The 16,778-nt window shown below is 43.3% G+C and overlaps 1 protein-coding gene across 1 annotated transcript in view; it reads left to right on the top strand.

Annotated features, from left to right (window-relative positions):
• Positions 1-16,778, top strand: part of nrn1la (neuritin 1-like a) — a gene marked incomplete at both ends in the record, with an annotated part of 70,535 nt that overhangs the window by 38,252 nt on the left and 15,505 nt on the right. The gene's annotated exons all lie outside the window — the stretch shown is intronic.

Genomic DNA, 16,778 nt, shown 5'->3' with positions numbered 1-16,778 from the left:
CTAACACCAAAATGGGTGCCCGGTCAGAATGGGTTAAGAAAAATAAACCGATGGGGGCAGTGCATTAGTGCAGACATGATGCACCGGAATGTTCTCCCTCCAACTGTCACAGAAGCCACTCTGGGGACATTTTTAAATCTACTGTACTGTAGGCTTAAAACCCAGTTTTCCCTTTCACTTCAACACAGTGAAAGGGAAAGGGGACAGACAGACATGTGGGTGTGTTCGGATAGAGGGACAGACAGACATATGGGTGCGTTCGGATAGAGGGACAGACAGACAGACAGACAGACAGACAGACAGACATATGGGTGCGTTCGGATAGAGGGACAGACAGACAGACAGACAGACAGACAGACAGACAGACATATGGGTGCATTCGGATAGAGGGACAGACAGACAGACAGACAGACAGACAGACAGACAGACATATGGGGGCGTTCGGATAGAGGGACAGACAGACAGACAGACAGACATATGGGTGCGTTCGGATAGAGGCACACTGAGGCACAACCAATACAAACTAATAGGCGAGTCTGCTCTCGGACCCCGGTGGTGCGCATTTCCGAACGCACCCAGACTTTACTTCAATTATTAGATGCCGTGATTTATGTACTTTTTCTGTTTTGTATGTGTGGATTACTTTTGTGTGGCTAGAATATTGAAATATGTCTTCCCTGTGTATTTTTGTTTTGTAGTTTCTTCCTGGAAGCTGAAAGCCTTTGAGTCAAAGGGCCCTATTCTGCGTGACTTAAGCACCAGGTCTTATGACTTAAGACTTGGCAGCATGTCCAATATGCTGTTTGGCCACTCAAAAGTCATAAGTCATAAGACCCGGTACTTAACCCATTTTAGGCGGAACCCCTTTTGGTGTTAGCATTATGTTATGCTTTAGCTATTGAAAAATAGCAGATCTACAAGCTCATAGCGCGCCACTCGGTGGCGAACTTGTAAGTCTGTTATTTTTGAAAATTCGTAAAAATGCGGCACAAATCTTTGAGTATATATTCTTTCAGAGCGAACGTTTTTTTATTTCAACGTCGGGCCTAAATGGGTTAAGACATTCAAAATAGGGTCCAATCGAAATGACATCACAATATCATCCCCTCCCCTAACCCCGCCCTGTTTATCATACAACAACAGCTGTGGGTGTGGCTTCAGTTCAGGTGGATCACCAGTTCACCACCTACCTGAAAACCAGGCATACTTAATGAACTGGTGGGTCTGGCCTCATAAAAACATAATTTTGAACGATGGACAGGAAATGGTCTGTGAGTGAAAAAGTGACAAGAGACAAATCAGGATAAAATGTGATCAACCTGTCTCTGTCCCAGGCAGCGAAGTGGCAACACATTCTCACAATATCAAGCAACATTAATCACAGGACGTTTAGGAGCGCTTATGTCAGGAATGATTTCTCTCCCTCATAGATCTACGAGGGGGAGAAATCATTTTCTAAATAAAAGTAAAAGCGTATAAAACACTCCAAAAATCATGTAGGCCTATAGTACCTCAACCTAATTAACCCATTCTGACCTGAGATCAGATTCATACGAGGTTTCCACTGTGGACACACACTGGTCTGATGAACCCATTCTGACCTGAGATCAGATTCTAAAAAAGTCACAGTCGTTCTTCGATTTTTCAAAAAATAGCAGACCTACAAGCTCGTAGCGCGCCACTCGGTGGCGCGCTATGAGCTTGTAGATCTGCTATATTTCAATAGCTAAAGCATGACATGATGCTAACACCAAACGGGGTTCCCGTTCAGAATGGGTTAAAGAACGACTGACATAGAAACATAGCTTTTTCAGAAAACTGGAGGACTGTCAGGATATAGAAGACATTTTTTAGAATCTGATCTCAGGTCAGAATGGGTTAAGGTTTTGACGTTCATTTGTCTTTATTTCCTTGTTATTTGCCTTTTCTTTTTTTTATGCCGTCTAATGCTTGTCTGATAATTGTCTGATTCTGCCAGTTGTTCTGTGAAGTGTACAGACTCAGAGACCCCTCGGGGGGGGATGTTGTTGCATTATAAATAAATAACAACTGAACTGATCTGAACTTTAGACTAACCACAGACTTCTATCTGCCTGGAGCTCTAGTGCCGCTGGGGCAACCTGATCTAGAAGGGGGGGGGGGGGGGGGGAGGGGGATATGCCAATCACACTCTCATGCGCCACTGGCTCACTACATCCCATAGCCTGGAGTGGTGCTTGATCTGCAATTGCCAATTTATACCAGAGGATAGTGTAGAGTAGACAACGTCCCATAGCCTGGAGTGGTGCTTGATCTGCAATTGCCAATTTTACCAGAGGATAGTGTAGGGTAGACAACGTCCCATAGCCTGGAGTGGTGCTTGATCTGCAATTGCCAATTTACACCAGAGGACAGTGTAGACTACATCCCGTAGCCTGGAGGTATGATGTGTTAGTCTCAACTATAGCCTTTAACTATAGTGTGTGTGTGTGTGTGTGTGTGTGTGTGTGTGTGCGTGCGCGCGTGTGTCATCGATGCATTTATTTGTCAGGGGAAGAGCAAGAGAGATTGCATGCAAATTTTAGTTTGTTGTTTTTAATGATAATTCCTGGAGGCAATTCATGCTTTATTAGACAGATAAATGTACCGAGGGGGAGACGCGAGACGTGGCGGGGAATTGGATTCAAACTCGGGTCCTAGTGGCAACGCACAAAGGGCATGTGATCCGTGCACTGTCTGAGCCGTCAAGCAGTGAGGCACCCTGAGTGCATGCAGTGCGTGTGTGTCTGTCTGTGTCTGTCTGTGTGTGTGTGTGTGTGTGTGTGTGTGTGTGTGTGTGTGTGTGTGTGTGTGTGTGTGTGTGTGTGTGTGTGTGTGTGTGTGTGTGTGTGTGTGTGTGTGTGTGTGTGTGTGTGTGTGTGTGTGTCTGTCTGTCTGTCTGTTTGGAAAACAACATCGTTCAAAAGGAATACCAGAAAGGCTTCACATTAATGCTCAGTGGCCCATTGATGCATTTGATGCTTTCATGTTTTCTGTCTCTGCTGAGAGACAGAAAGAGTCTGTAAAATGTAGCCTAATCTACCTCAGAGCTTCCATTAAGAATAGGATGAGACAAAGAGGGAAAGACGTTTGTCGAGAGAGAGAGAGAGAGAGAGAGAGAGAGAGGTGTAGTGAATTGACTGTCGGGTTATTAACGTACAGGAAACTCGTCTCTCTCTCTCTCTCTCTCTCTCTCTCTCTCTCTCTCTCTCTCTCTCTCTCTCTCTCTCTCTCGGTCTCTCACCACTCAACATTTGCCACCTTTCTGCAGCCTTATAGGCCTGACTCACACCTTTACAACAGACTGATGTAATATGCTTGTTGTATGAGATGTATAGCTGATGCAAGCTCGCAATTTGCATTTTCAATGGGGGTCACATGGTTTGACACAACATTTGTGAATGGCCGTCGTGATGCTTGTAGATGAGTCAGTACTTTTCACTTTTGGTACTTTAAGTAGGCCTACATTTTGATTGAAGTACTTTTGTACATTTTGAATTCCAGACCTTTACTTGTACACGGAGTAGTTCTACATTGCAGTATTGATACTTTTACGTGAAACAATTGAGTATACTTTTTCCACCACTGCTCAAACTGTTATTTTGTTATTGTTAATTGTTATTTTGATCAAGGTTTGCCTTTTATCTCTCCTAATGGTGCCACATCAATACAGCATGGAATTGTGGACAAAAATCCAATGGCGACAATATTCTATGTTTTGTGTCTGAGGCTAAATGTCAAGGTCTGTGGACCAAATGCTGGATAAATAATGGACCTCGATATGAAAAGAGTTGAAAACCACTGCTCTATAGTGTCTTTTGTTTCCCAGTTGTTGGCATTTTCAGAATGATACATTTTTATATTTTTTACATACTTCTTTCTTTCTTTCTTTCTTTCTTTTCTACTCCGTCACATCCTGTTCCATGCACGTTGTCACTAGTGGCCTTGGCTTCCACCTCACGGCATTAGTCAGACTGACTCACACCGGGAACATGTGAGCAGTGTTGTTTTTGACAGAAAATGTTACACATTTTCTCATTTTAGTCACCTGGAAACGTCTTAGTGTTAGTCTAGTTTTAGTCGACTAAACATAAGAATTCAGTCGACTAAATCTTCGGTTAATTTAATCGACTAAAATGTATTTTGGCGGGGCCTGATGCCGTCGTCGTAATGACTGATTTCACACTTGCTGAAAATACAGTTCATTTTCAGCATGCAACCAAGTGTAAAATGACTGGATCTCTAGTCCCTGTTTAACATTTTAGTCCAGTTTTTATTTGTTGAGGAAATTGTCTGGCTAATGCCAGGCCTATACCCTCCTCTGTCCTCCTCTCTGTTTAGGTGCTATAATGGAACGGTCTTACAGATACTGCTGTAGGAGACAGATCATGTAAATTAGGCATAACTCCATCTCTAACCCCTAAACCTAACCTCTAAATGTCTAACCTGAATCCTTTCCTTATTATAAGCCTATATCTAAAAGTGTTTTTAATTGGAAAACAACCATTTCATTTGTTTTTAATTGGAAAACAACCATTTCATGTACTCACAATGTCTGTTTTTCATACAAACGCACGCACGCACGCACACACACACACACACACACACGCACGCACACACACACACACACACACACACACACACACACACACACACACACACACACACACACCACGGCTAAGCCTCTAAGCTTTGCTTTTGAAGGCTAATTGAGAGAAACACCATATACTCGCACACACACACACACACACACACACACACACACCTTCCAGGGTCTCAACAGGCTTTGGTTTGTCACGCAATGGGATCGGCCACCCAGTGCAACGTCACATATTAACATGGCAATAACCCTCCAGAGACCAGGGTTACCATAGTACATGTTATAGTAGCATGGAACATTCTCACCGTCATCCAGCCTGCTGGGCTGATCTGTTGCTGGGTTTCCATTCAGATGTATTGAAAATATTAACCACATCAGAAGATTGGTAAAAGAATATGCAAATTTCTATAACAGAAATCACGGTGGCTGGGCCAGGCTAGAGGAGGATAAACCCAATCTCTGCTCCCCATTCGGATGCTGTCAATGCACTGAATTTATCAGCTTTATTGTCACATTACAGTTTTACAAGTTAAAAAGTGGGTGAAATTACTTTTTGTGCATATAGTTCCATATAGTTCCATCGTATTATCCTTCCAAGAAAACAAAGAAAGGGAAGAAGGGGGGTATTAAAGGAGATCAAGGCAGTAAAGATTAAAAAGCCAAAGCGAGCGAGTTGCCGCGAGGAACGTTGTGAAGTTCTGTTGAGCCGTCTCAGGTCTCAGCGCCGCCGAAGTTGTGACCCGACAGGCCCAGAATGGTACATGATGTTTTGGGCTGAGTTGTGACCCGACAGGCCCAGAATGGTACATCATGTTTTGGGCTGAGTTGTGACCCGACAGGCCCAGAATGGTACATCCTGTTTTGGGCTGAGTTGTGACCCGACAGGCCCAGAATGGTACATCATGTTTTGGGCTGAGTTGTGACCCGACAGGCCCAGAATGGTACATCATGTTTTGGGCTAAACAGCTACTGGCCAGAAAGGTCAGGATCTCACCTGCTGTCTTGCTGCAAGTTGCGGAAGCAGATATAGGGCCTATGTGATATTTAAAGATTTTCTTTATGCCAAAATCAAAAATGTGCATAAATATGTTTTATGGAAACCCAAGTGACTCATACACAAACACGACCACAATCCTTCCATCTGTCGGCACCATGAAAAGTGTAAGTGTGTGTGTGTGTGTGTGTGTGTGTGTGTGTGTGTGTGTGTGTGTGTGTGTGTGTGTGTGTGTGTGTGTGTGTGTGACTGTGTGTGTAATTGTACATTATAGGCTGGGCTCGTAAAGAGCAATGAGTATCATTCAGTGATAGACAGAAAGAAGAATGGCACTAGGTCTGATCAATCTGGATGCGTTCCCTCGAGACAGACCAGAGCATGTGTGTGTGTGAGTGTGCATGTGTGTGTTTGTTTGTTCGTGCATGTGAGTGCGCATGTGTGTGTTTGTTTAATCGAGTGTGCATGTGTGTTTGTGTACGTGCTTGTGTTTGTTTGTGTGTGAGTGTACATACATGTGTGTTGTTTGTAAGGTGAAGTGTGTAGCAGGCATCGGTAGAATTCCTGCGCAGTCAGCAGGTGATCTTGCCAGCCTTTGCACAATCTCATGAATAGATAGATCAGTATGCTGTTTGTGTGCACGCGTGTGTGGGTGTGTGTGGGTGTGTGTGTGTGTGTGTGTGTGTGTGTGTGTGTGTGTGTGTGTGTGTGTGTGTGTCTGTGTGTGTGTGTGTGTATGTATGTCCATGACTGCCCACAGGGGGCATACGTTAGTCTGACTTACCAATAGTCCGACATACGAGTCCGACAAGACTCACCCGTGACTTCCGTGGACTATTGTGTGTGGAACTATTACCCACACCCACTGCCCACAATCAAAAAGTAGCATTTTACTCAGGTACTGTAGAATGTTACTTTAGTGGAGTATTTTACTCAGGTACTGTAGTGGAGTATTTTCAATGTTCAGTGCTTTTACTTCTACTCCACTACATCTCAAAGGCAAATAATTGTACTTTTACTCCACTACAATTATTTGAAAACTTTAGTTACTATAGTTACTTTTGTAGATTTTAATTATTATTACAAAACATACAGTATTAACCACTTCAGCCCTGTATACAGTACATTCCGACCATTTTAAAATAGCTCATTATGCAGAAGTTCATTTCAATCAACGAATAGATCTGGTATTTTCAAAAGATTCTTTTATACATTTTATACATTCGAAAACTTCTGCATAATGAGCACTTTCAACTTTTTGTGACTGTGTGCGTGCGTGCGTGCGTGTGTCTTTCAGTCAAACTTATTTTTATGAGTATGTTTTGGGTCCAATCAGTCTGTCCCAGATTCACTCAGAAACAGTGTGCTCAAAACCAACCATATGAGAGCTACATATTCATGCAACAACTTTTCCATGAGCGCTTCGCTTCTCTTCTATTCATCTGGTTGTGTTGGAGAAGAGTTTGGTATGCAGAGACCAAACGGACTGTGGAGGTGAATCTAGGCTAGCTGTACTGTATATAGGGCCAGAGTTGTCCATTATTAGAACTGAGCATTGGGTCGATATATTTGTTTCGAGTTGCTTCATTTGCTTCACTTTGGTCGCGCAGGTCGGCTTTGATCGTGTCAACCGCCGATTGGCTGTAGACACACTGGGCCCTATTTTGCGTGTCTTAAGTACTAGGTCTTATGACTTAACTTAAGACCTGGAGGCGTGGTCAATGCTGTTTGGCCACTCAGAATAGCCAAATGGCATTGATCACGCCTCCAGGTCTTAAGTTAAGTCATAGGCCCTGGTACTTCAGGCTCGGTTCAATATATTTAACATAATTCCTGCTGCTATATCATTTATGAGCGGCACAATTAGTTCCTATATGTCTTTGCAAAGGGTTTGTATATTGTAGCTGAGTCCCGTCGGTCAGGATGGTTGAATTAAACATCAACGCTGATTGGCTGTCAGGACACGATGCGTGTCGGGGGGGGGGGGGGGGGAAGCTTCAGTTGGATTTTTTCCAGGCGGCCGTTATACCGCTTTGTTCACGCCGCGCCTGTTTGTGCCGTGCCCATTCGCGCCGTGCCTGTTTGTGCAACTTCTCGTCTTTGCATTGTACTTTGTATGTAATTGCGCCGCTCTAACTATTGGGCGGCTGTGGCTCAGGAGGTAGAGCAGGTCGTCCAATGATCCCTGGGTCGGCGGTTCGAATCCCGGCTCCTCCTGTCCACATGTCAAAGTGTCCTTGGGCAAGACACTGAACCCTACATTGCCTCCAATGAGTCGTTGTTGTGAGCTCGCCACCATTGTGTGTGAATGTGGGAAGTGAGGACGTTGGCGTCGACTGTTCGCCGCTTCACCTCCCAATGTATGAATGAATGAACCGTTGTAAAGCGCTTTGAAGGGGCACGGTGGCACAGTGGGTAGTGCTGTCGCCTCACAGCTAGAAGGTCCTTGGTTCAATTCCCGCTGGGGACGCTGTGGGCACTGGCGGCGTGTTCCCTCCTCCGTGTCATCAGTGCCCATACCCGAGGCGGGGGTTGGCGATAGGGCCTTTCTGTGTGGAGTTTGCATGTTCTCCCCGTGTCCCCTAGGGTAGATACCCTCACAAAAACATGCCGTAATCCTGGTCTCTAAAACTACCTCCCCCTGGCCAGCCGGGGCGCCTGATGGAGGGGAAAGGAACTGGTCGGAATAACGTGTCCCTTCCACGCGCTACGTCCGGCCGGGGAAATTCCCCTCTGTCAGGTGAAAAGAAGCAGCTTGGACTCCTCATGCATAGAAGGAGGCATGAGGTCAGTCCGCTGCCCCCCCAGGTTGGCAGAGGAAGTGTAGCGCCCAGGATTACTTAGATAATTGGCACTGGGTGAAAAGAAAAACTGGGTTACAAAATCGTGGGATAAAAATTAAAAAAGTAAAGCGCTTTGAGCACTAGGAAAAGCGATATAAAAATGCAATTCATTATTATTATCCAGGTCTGAACGCAGATTATAACGTGCACAGTCAAATCCATTTTTGTCAAACACACAGACGTGCACAGTCAAATTATGGCAGCCATTTTTCAAAATGGTCACCAGAATGAAGATCCTAGGTGGTCTAGAAGCTGAATTTGTAAAATAACAGCAGGTGGTGGCCATTTTGGAAATTGGCTGCCATGGTCACCACGTGACAAATCTGCGATGGCCCTGTAGCCAAAAATGAAATAAAATCGAGAAGTCCGCACACATCGATGTCCTTTCCCAGTGGTGAGTATAGGTCAAGAAACACCACTTTCATTTGAGGTCTATTCTTGGTACTGGAGCTTTAGACACTCTGAGAGATTTGATTATTAACCTTCCGCACTCTGTTGAATTGGCTGACCGGTAGGCTATGGGCTCCTTTTCAGGGCTGTGGGGTGATAATAGGATAAGAGTCACAACTGGACCGGATTGTCATCCTGAATGTTGTTGCCTTCTTTGTCCTTTGAATTTTCTCTTGAAGGTAGCTTGAAAATTGTTCTAATTTATTATCGAATGTGCTATTGAGAGCAGACGGCCAAAACAGAATTGTAAAAAAATATATATATACCGGTAAATGAACAATTATTAACACAGAGTGGCGCGCTACGAGCTTGTAGGTCTGCTATTTTTGAAAAATCGTGAAAATACGGCACAAATATTTGAATATATATTCTTTCAGAAGACTTTTTTTTTTTTTCGACGTCAGGCCTTAAACTTCTTCTACTCAGGCTTTCGTGGAGTATCCTGTATCAAGTGACTCTTATATACTTTTTTTTTTGTATAAGATATTTTTGGGGCTTTTTCTGCCTTTATTGATAGATAATGTGGACTGACAGGAAAGGTCGTCGGAATTGGGCGTGGAGCCTGCAACACCCTGTCAGGCAGCATTAGCTCTACAAACCCATCGTAACTTCAAACTTCAAAACATTTGAACCACGATAGATTCATCGCAAAAACACCCTTCTTGGTTCTGGAGAGTCATGCTGCCCTCCTAATATAATACGTGATGTTTTTTTTCGATAACTTTTTTCATTTATTTTATTTTTTATTTTTTTCATTTTCCCCCAAAAAATATTATAAAGAAAGTAGGCTAATTGAAAAAAAACACGGCCCCCTCGCTTATTATGAGGGTAGTATAAGTAGGCTACTGTGAAGCAAGGAAGCCTGCACGACTCCAATTCGTCTCACTGTCTTTATACATTCTTAGCGGGTGCGCGGTCGGGAAAAGTAAACTTTTAAAGAAATCTCTAGGAAGAGAACACCAGCACTCACGGACACGGTAATTTAAGGCACTTTTATTCTTTTCTGGTTGGCATAGTATGCTGCAGACAGCACAACGTACGCTAGTACATAGTATGCTGCAGACAGAACAACGTACGCTATAGTACATAGTATGCTGCAGACAGCACAACGCACGCTATAGTACATAGTATGCTGCAGACAGAACAACGTACGCTATAGTACATAGTATGCTGCAGACAGAACAACGTACGCTATAGTACATAGTATGCTGCAGACAGAACAACGTACGCTATAGTACATAGTATGCTGCAGACAGAACAACGTACGCTATAGTACATGGTATGCTGCAGACAGCACAACGTACGCTAGTACATAGTATGCTGCAGACAGAACAACGTACGCTATAGTACATAGTATGCTGCAGACAGAACAACGTACGCTATAGTACATGGTATGCTGCAGACAGCACAACGTACGCTAGTACATAGTATGCTGCAGACAGAACAACGTACGCTATAGTACATAGTATGCTGCAGACAGAACAACGTACGCTAGTACATAGTATGCTGCAGACAGCACAACGTACGCTAGTACATAGTATGCTGCAGACAGCACAACGTACGCTAGTACATAGTATGCTGCAGACAGCACAACGTACGCTAGTACATAGTATGCTGCAGACAGCACAACGTACGCTAGTACATAGTATGCTGCAGACAGCACAACGTACGCTAGTACATAGTATGCTGCAGACAGCACAACGTACGATAGTACATAGTATGCTGCAGACAGCACAACGTACGCTAGTACATAGTATGCTGCAGACAGCACAACGTACGCCTTTCGGCTTGGAGCCTTCCATACAAATGACAAACAGCCAAAACCCGGGAAGAAAAGGGTCCCGCACACTGTCTTTCACTTATAGAGTAGTAATTTTATTAGATGACAACGTTTCGGTCTAAACGACCTTCACCGGGTATCCTTCGTCCTTCATCATGGATACCTGATGAAGGTCATTTAGACCGAAATGTTGTCATTTAATAAAACTACTACTCTATAAGTGAAAGACAGTGTGTGGGACCCTTTTCTTCTCATGATTCGCATTTGGTTGCCGGCTCCGACGCACCTATCCTTGTAGGAGTGCACAAGGCCTTTTCGTTACAAACAGCCAAAACCCAAAAGTGTGTGTGTGTGTGTGTGTGTGTGTGTGTGTGTGTGTGTGTGTGTGTGTGTGTGTGTGTGTGTGTGTGTGTGTGTGTGTGTGTGTGTGTGTGTGTGTGTGTGTGTGTGTGTGTGTGTGTGTGTGTGTGTGTGTGTGTGTGTGTGTGTGTGTGTGTGTGTGTGTGCGTGTGTGTGGGGGAAGTTGTACATGATTGAACATAGCAGGTATTTGAGAATATATTGTGCAAAATTAGCTGCAACGTTTTTCTTTTTTTGACAAGACAGGTTGAGCAACAAACCGAAATTAGAGAACACTTTAAAGTTGACTAATACAGGGCAAGTCTCTTCTCAAAGTATATTTAATTGAAGCCCATCCCTCTCTCAAAGTGGTCATTTAATAATCTACACATGAGACAAGGGACACATAGTAGCCTGAAGAGGTCCTCGTCTCAATAACCATTAATGGAAGACATTTTGAAACCGCACCAATACAAGTAAATTTAGACAAATTGAAATAATTAATGATATAATGTGCATATATCAGTATAAGTGACCATAACCAAGGACGGGTGTTTTAGATGAATCTCTCATGGTTAAAATGGCTTTGTATATACTGTAGGAAGGGGGCCTGTCTGATACAATTTATATCAAATATCTAAATACTGAATCAAGCAACTTAACCCATTCTGACCGGGAACCCGTTTTGGTGTTGGCATCATGTTATGCTTTAGCTATTGAAAAATAGCAGATCTACAAGCTCATAGCGCGCCACCGAGTGGCGCGCTACGAGCTTGTAGGTCTGCTATTTTTGAAAAATCGAAGAACGACTGACATTTTTTTAGAATCTGATCTCAGGTCAGAATGGGTTCATCAGACCAGTGTGTGTCCAGTGGAAACCTCGTATGAATCTGATCTCAGGTCAGAATGGGTTAAAAACTGTCTGGGGTGTTCGCACGTAAACAATGAAATGGCACAATATTTTAATATCCTATAAATGTCAAACTGGCCATCGCTTAGGGATGTTTCAACCCTTTCCTCAATAAACACAATTATGCACAAACAACAAAGGCGAGCCTCTGGTCTGTCAACATGGCCATTATGATAAACACATAAAGCCATCAGACACGCATAACTTGGATTGGATGATAATAATTGCCTCAACAAAATGCTGGAGGTTCAACATTATTTCAAAAGATTTAAACAAGACACATAAATTATGTTGTATTAACATGCCCTGCCATACAGATTTTGTAAGTTATATTAATCCATTTTGGGAGGGAACCCCATTTTGTGTTTTTTAAACATTATGTTATAATTTAGCTATTGAAAGATAGCAGATCTACAAGCTCATATAGCGCGCCACAGAGTGAGCTTGTAGGTCTGCTATTTTTTAGTTCCTGGAACAACATATTGTAACGAGGGAACTGCCATCCTATGCCCTGCTACTACAGTGTATTGTCCACAGCCTATTGTGTGTGTGTAGTTACTAAGCCTATGTTCTGATTGGGTCTCAGCCCCAGGGGGTTCTGGGTAGGTTATGTTCAGCCCGCCAGTTTAGTGTGTTATGTTCCGGTGTTCAATGAGTGTAGACGTACCGAGGAATCCTCCGTCTCCACCCGACCACCACGGACAAGACTCACCCACCAAAGAGACAGTAGTACTAATGTGAGTTTACCTGTACTGCTGCTGTATTATTGCCGACCTATGAAGTCCTGTTGTTATTGTGCCAACCTGTTGGAAGTACTGGTACACTGTATGTGCCGTTCTGCCAGTAAACAGCATGCTACTGAAAACCCTTGTTGTGGCATCATTCCTCGCCTCCAAACCACAGAAAGTTAGTCCACAACAATATTTTCAGATGGGGATCGGTGGCCAAATACATATAATTTTGGGGGTCCTTGACATGAAATATTGCATATCAGCACCACTGATACAGAAACATGGGGTATTTCAGAAAACTGTCAGACTTTAGAAGACATTCTTTAAATTTCGACATAGCCTACTCAGTGACTCTGATATTTTTGGGGCTTTTTTTGCCTTTATTGATAGATAAAGTGGACTGACAGGAAAGGTCGTCGGATTTGGGCGTCGACCCTGCAACACGTCAGGCAGCATATTAGCTCTACAAACCCATCGTAACGTCAAACTTCAAAACATTTTAACCACGATAGATTCATCGGAAAAAAACCACCCGTCTTGGTTCTGGAGAGTCATACTGCCCTTCTAATATAATACGTGATGTTTTTTCGATAACTTTTTTCATTTATTTTATGTATTTTTATTTTCATTTTCCCCACGATTTGATCTGTGTGAAACATTGTGAATAGTGCAGGTTTTTTAAGGGAGACATTTATTATTATGGATATAAGTAAACAGGCAAACATTTCCCCCCAAAACCTTCACAAATAGTAAACATATTTAGGCTAGAGGGCTTAAGTCATGCTGTTGAAGAATGACTGTGGTTGAGTTCTTCCCATACGGCCAGAATAGACCAGTGACTAATTGAAGTAGCTATGCTACGCCCTGTATTAAAAATTAAAGCCTCATTAAAACTTTCCTTTTTTTAAATTTGATTGTTAGTTAGTTTAGTTTCTTAGTTAGTTAGCTTCTTTCTTCACAGAATAAGAAGCTATGGCTTTTCGTTGCATAATGGTTGTCGTTTACAATGTGTAACCTGGATCTGGTAAACGTTGACACAACCCTGAACTTTTTGTCTTTTGTACGCACACTTTTTCTTTTGTGAAAAAGTATTAGCAGAAAAAGAAATCTCAGACCTCAGAGTTGTAGGGAAATTTCAAAGGTCTGGTAGCTTAATTGCATTTCTGAAGGAAGAATCCAGAAAGATTAAAGGACTGTTTCTTTGTTACCAAAGTCATTCAAAAATTCCCCAATATGCACGTATGCACGCACGCAGGCATGCACACGCACGCACGTGCGCACAGATTCAGAAACACACAAGCCAAGTTCAAATCTAGGAAGCCAGTACAACTTAGGTACATAGGTATACATATACATATATAGGTATACATAGGTATAGGTATACATGGTTGATGGGGAATACAATTAGAGCAGTTAAAATAATATATGATCAGGATGGACTGTCCAGATAACTGCAAGAACACCTGCTCAGCGTCTCAGCATGTGAACACCAGCAGAATACCACAGTTGCAACGGCCTTCTGTTAGCGTTTATTCCATAATACATGTATGTGGTGCATAAAAACTTAACGCTGCTTCTCCACGTCTATAGTTTTGGGGACAGATAGTAGACCTTTCCCACCTGACCGGTCAGAAAGATTCATGATATGGCAGAAGACCCCCCCCCCCCCCCCCCACACACACACACACACACACACACACACACACACACACACACACACCCATGCCACCCCCCCTCTTTTCCTCAGGTCTTCATTAAAACTTGATGGGGATGAGTGAAGCCAATAATGTTAAAGCCCTGTGAACAGCCCCTGCCTGAAATCAATAGGTTTCCTGCTGCAGAAAAGAAAGGGAGGGGGGGGGGGGGGGAAAGAAAGTCATGCTTATTAAATATTTAACAGTAAATCTCTGGGGACACTAAGGAGAGTTCTGGTGATGCACTGTCTGACACAATTAGCATCTCCTCGCTCACCTGCCCGGGCTCCGACCATGCCTCTAACTGTTGGACATCGAGCACTATCTCTGGTTTTATGAGACACGACAAGCCTCCTTTGGGTTGGTCACGCTCTTTAGTAGCGGCTAGCTTTTCTGTCTCTTTCTGCAGTGGCAATAATACGTCTGCCGCGATGGACTCAAGTCCGGGGAGAGCTATATTTTAGCCGTTGATAACATGAATCCCTAGTGGGACTAAAGTGGTATCAGGGACTCAACTATCTTTCTTTCTCACAAGCCAGGGCAGTCTATAGAGATCATCTCTGTGGTGCTGTTTAATAAGTCTTTGACTGCTTTCTGTGATGTTTCTATCCCTCCGCTGAGTTCATCATTATTCACCAACATGTTCAGCCTGTTACGAACAATAGCAATTTTTACATGCCTGTAGCCTCTCACTGCCTTGGCTATTGGTTTGCCATGGTGTTCCTAACACTTGAACTGCGGCCGTGTATAGCTTGCGCGGGGGCGGAATTGGGGAGATTACTATACTCAAGTATACTTCCATTTTCCCGCTCGCAGACCTTCATTGCTGCTCCATTGTAAGAAAAGGCTAATGTTTCCCTCTCCCCCTGATTTGTTCATGTCTTTTAATACATTTTCTTTCTATATAAAAGAGCTACTGAAAACCCATAGCCTAAAAAAAAAATTGTGTATTTTTGTATTTGTATACATTCTTATACATTTTTAATGCATTTAACAATTTTATATGTATTTTTATTTGCATATGTATGACATGTTGCATTTTGACGTAATCTGGGTGTTGGCCAGAGTGAGGACACTCCCTAATTATTGGACTTTTGTCCCAACCTCTATACATGTGAGCATCTCTACCTCCCCTGTTATACCTTGAAGAAGACAACCTGTTTGTCTCACACACACACACACACACACACACACACACACACACACACACACACACACACACACACACACACACACACACACACACAGGGGAAAACAATCTCTGTCCCTGGCCTTCAGGCCTGGCTGACATCATTACAAATACAATACAAATTGCTAATCAACTAAGTCCATAGTTTATCTCATTGTGCACCATGCTCAACCATTTCGTTCAAATTAAAATTTGTTCATTGGGTGCGCTCAACCAAATCATTTGTCAGAATTAAAAGAGATTGTTCACGGCTCCCAAAATTCCCATTTCAGTTTGTAAAAAAACGAACACGTTCTCTGTGGAATGACACATAGCTTGCGGAGTTAGTTCAGTCAGTCACACTCGAGGGAGTTCATGCCGTGCTCAAAGGCGCATTCTATACTCAAGGGTTTTTTTTATTCGAGCGATGACTTCTGCACAACCGGTTCAATTTTATAGAAGGTGCGTATAGGTCCTGACAGAACAGCAAACGTTTTAAGGAAGGAGGAGAGACCTGCACACCGCCACTTGCTGGTTCAAGAAGTTTATTTTAAGAGTCGTAGCAACGTTTCGGCCTTTCGGGCCTTCTTCAGGCATGCTCAAGGGGTTAACATGCTGAATTGTGGGTTCAAGTCCCACACGTCATTCGCTGATGTGGCAGTCAGCTGACCAATTGGGCGGGCTACTTAAGCTCACTACTGCATGCTCTTCCTGCCTTCCTTCTGCTATGGTTCCTGGTTGTTATGTGATGTTTGCTCCCACCACCACCCCAGCAGCACCGGTGGGCTCTGTTATTTATGTTCCCCATGGAGGGGTTCATTGTATATCTATCTCCCTGCTTTTAAGGTTTATGATGGTTAATTGTGCCGAGCAGAGAGTAAATGCAGAGCCGAACGCCTAAATAAATATCTATGCACACTTGTATTCTCATTCTATAATAAATATTGGTTAAATCTATTCCGTGAGTTTTGCTACTCTGTGCTGGAACCATGATCCTGACAGTGGCGATCTACACTCGAACTTTGTCTCTGAGATTTCGCCATTACTGGCGACAGATACACACTCTTCCTTGGACAAAAATGTGTGCTATCTCTCTCCAAGTCTCCATGAATGAATCGCCAATCTGGTTGTGTTTGTAGTCCCTCAGTGAGTTTGTAGTACCTTTCTGAATCTGAGCTCCTAAGAAGCCAACCTTTCTTCAAAATTGTCCATGGTACTGGACATTGCCAGCAGATGGCATGAATCAAGCAATAT

Source organism: Protomyctophum bolini, assembly GCF_963924005.1.
Source record: "Protomyctophum bolini genome assembly, chromosome: 4".
Classification (NCBI taxonomy): Eukaryota; Metazoa; Chordata; class Actinopteri; order Myctophiformes; family Myctophidae; genus Protomyctophum; species Protomyctophum bolini.
This window is presented reverse-complemented; position numbering and strand designations above follow the sequence as displayed.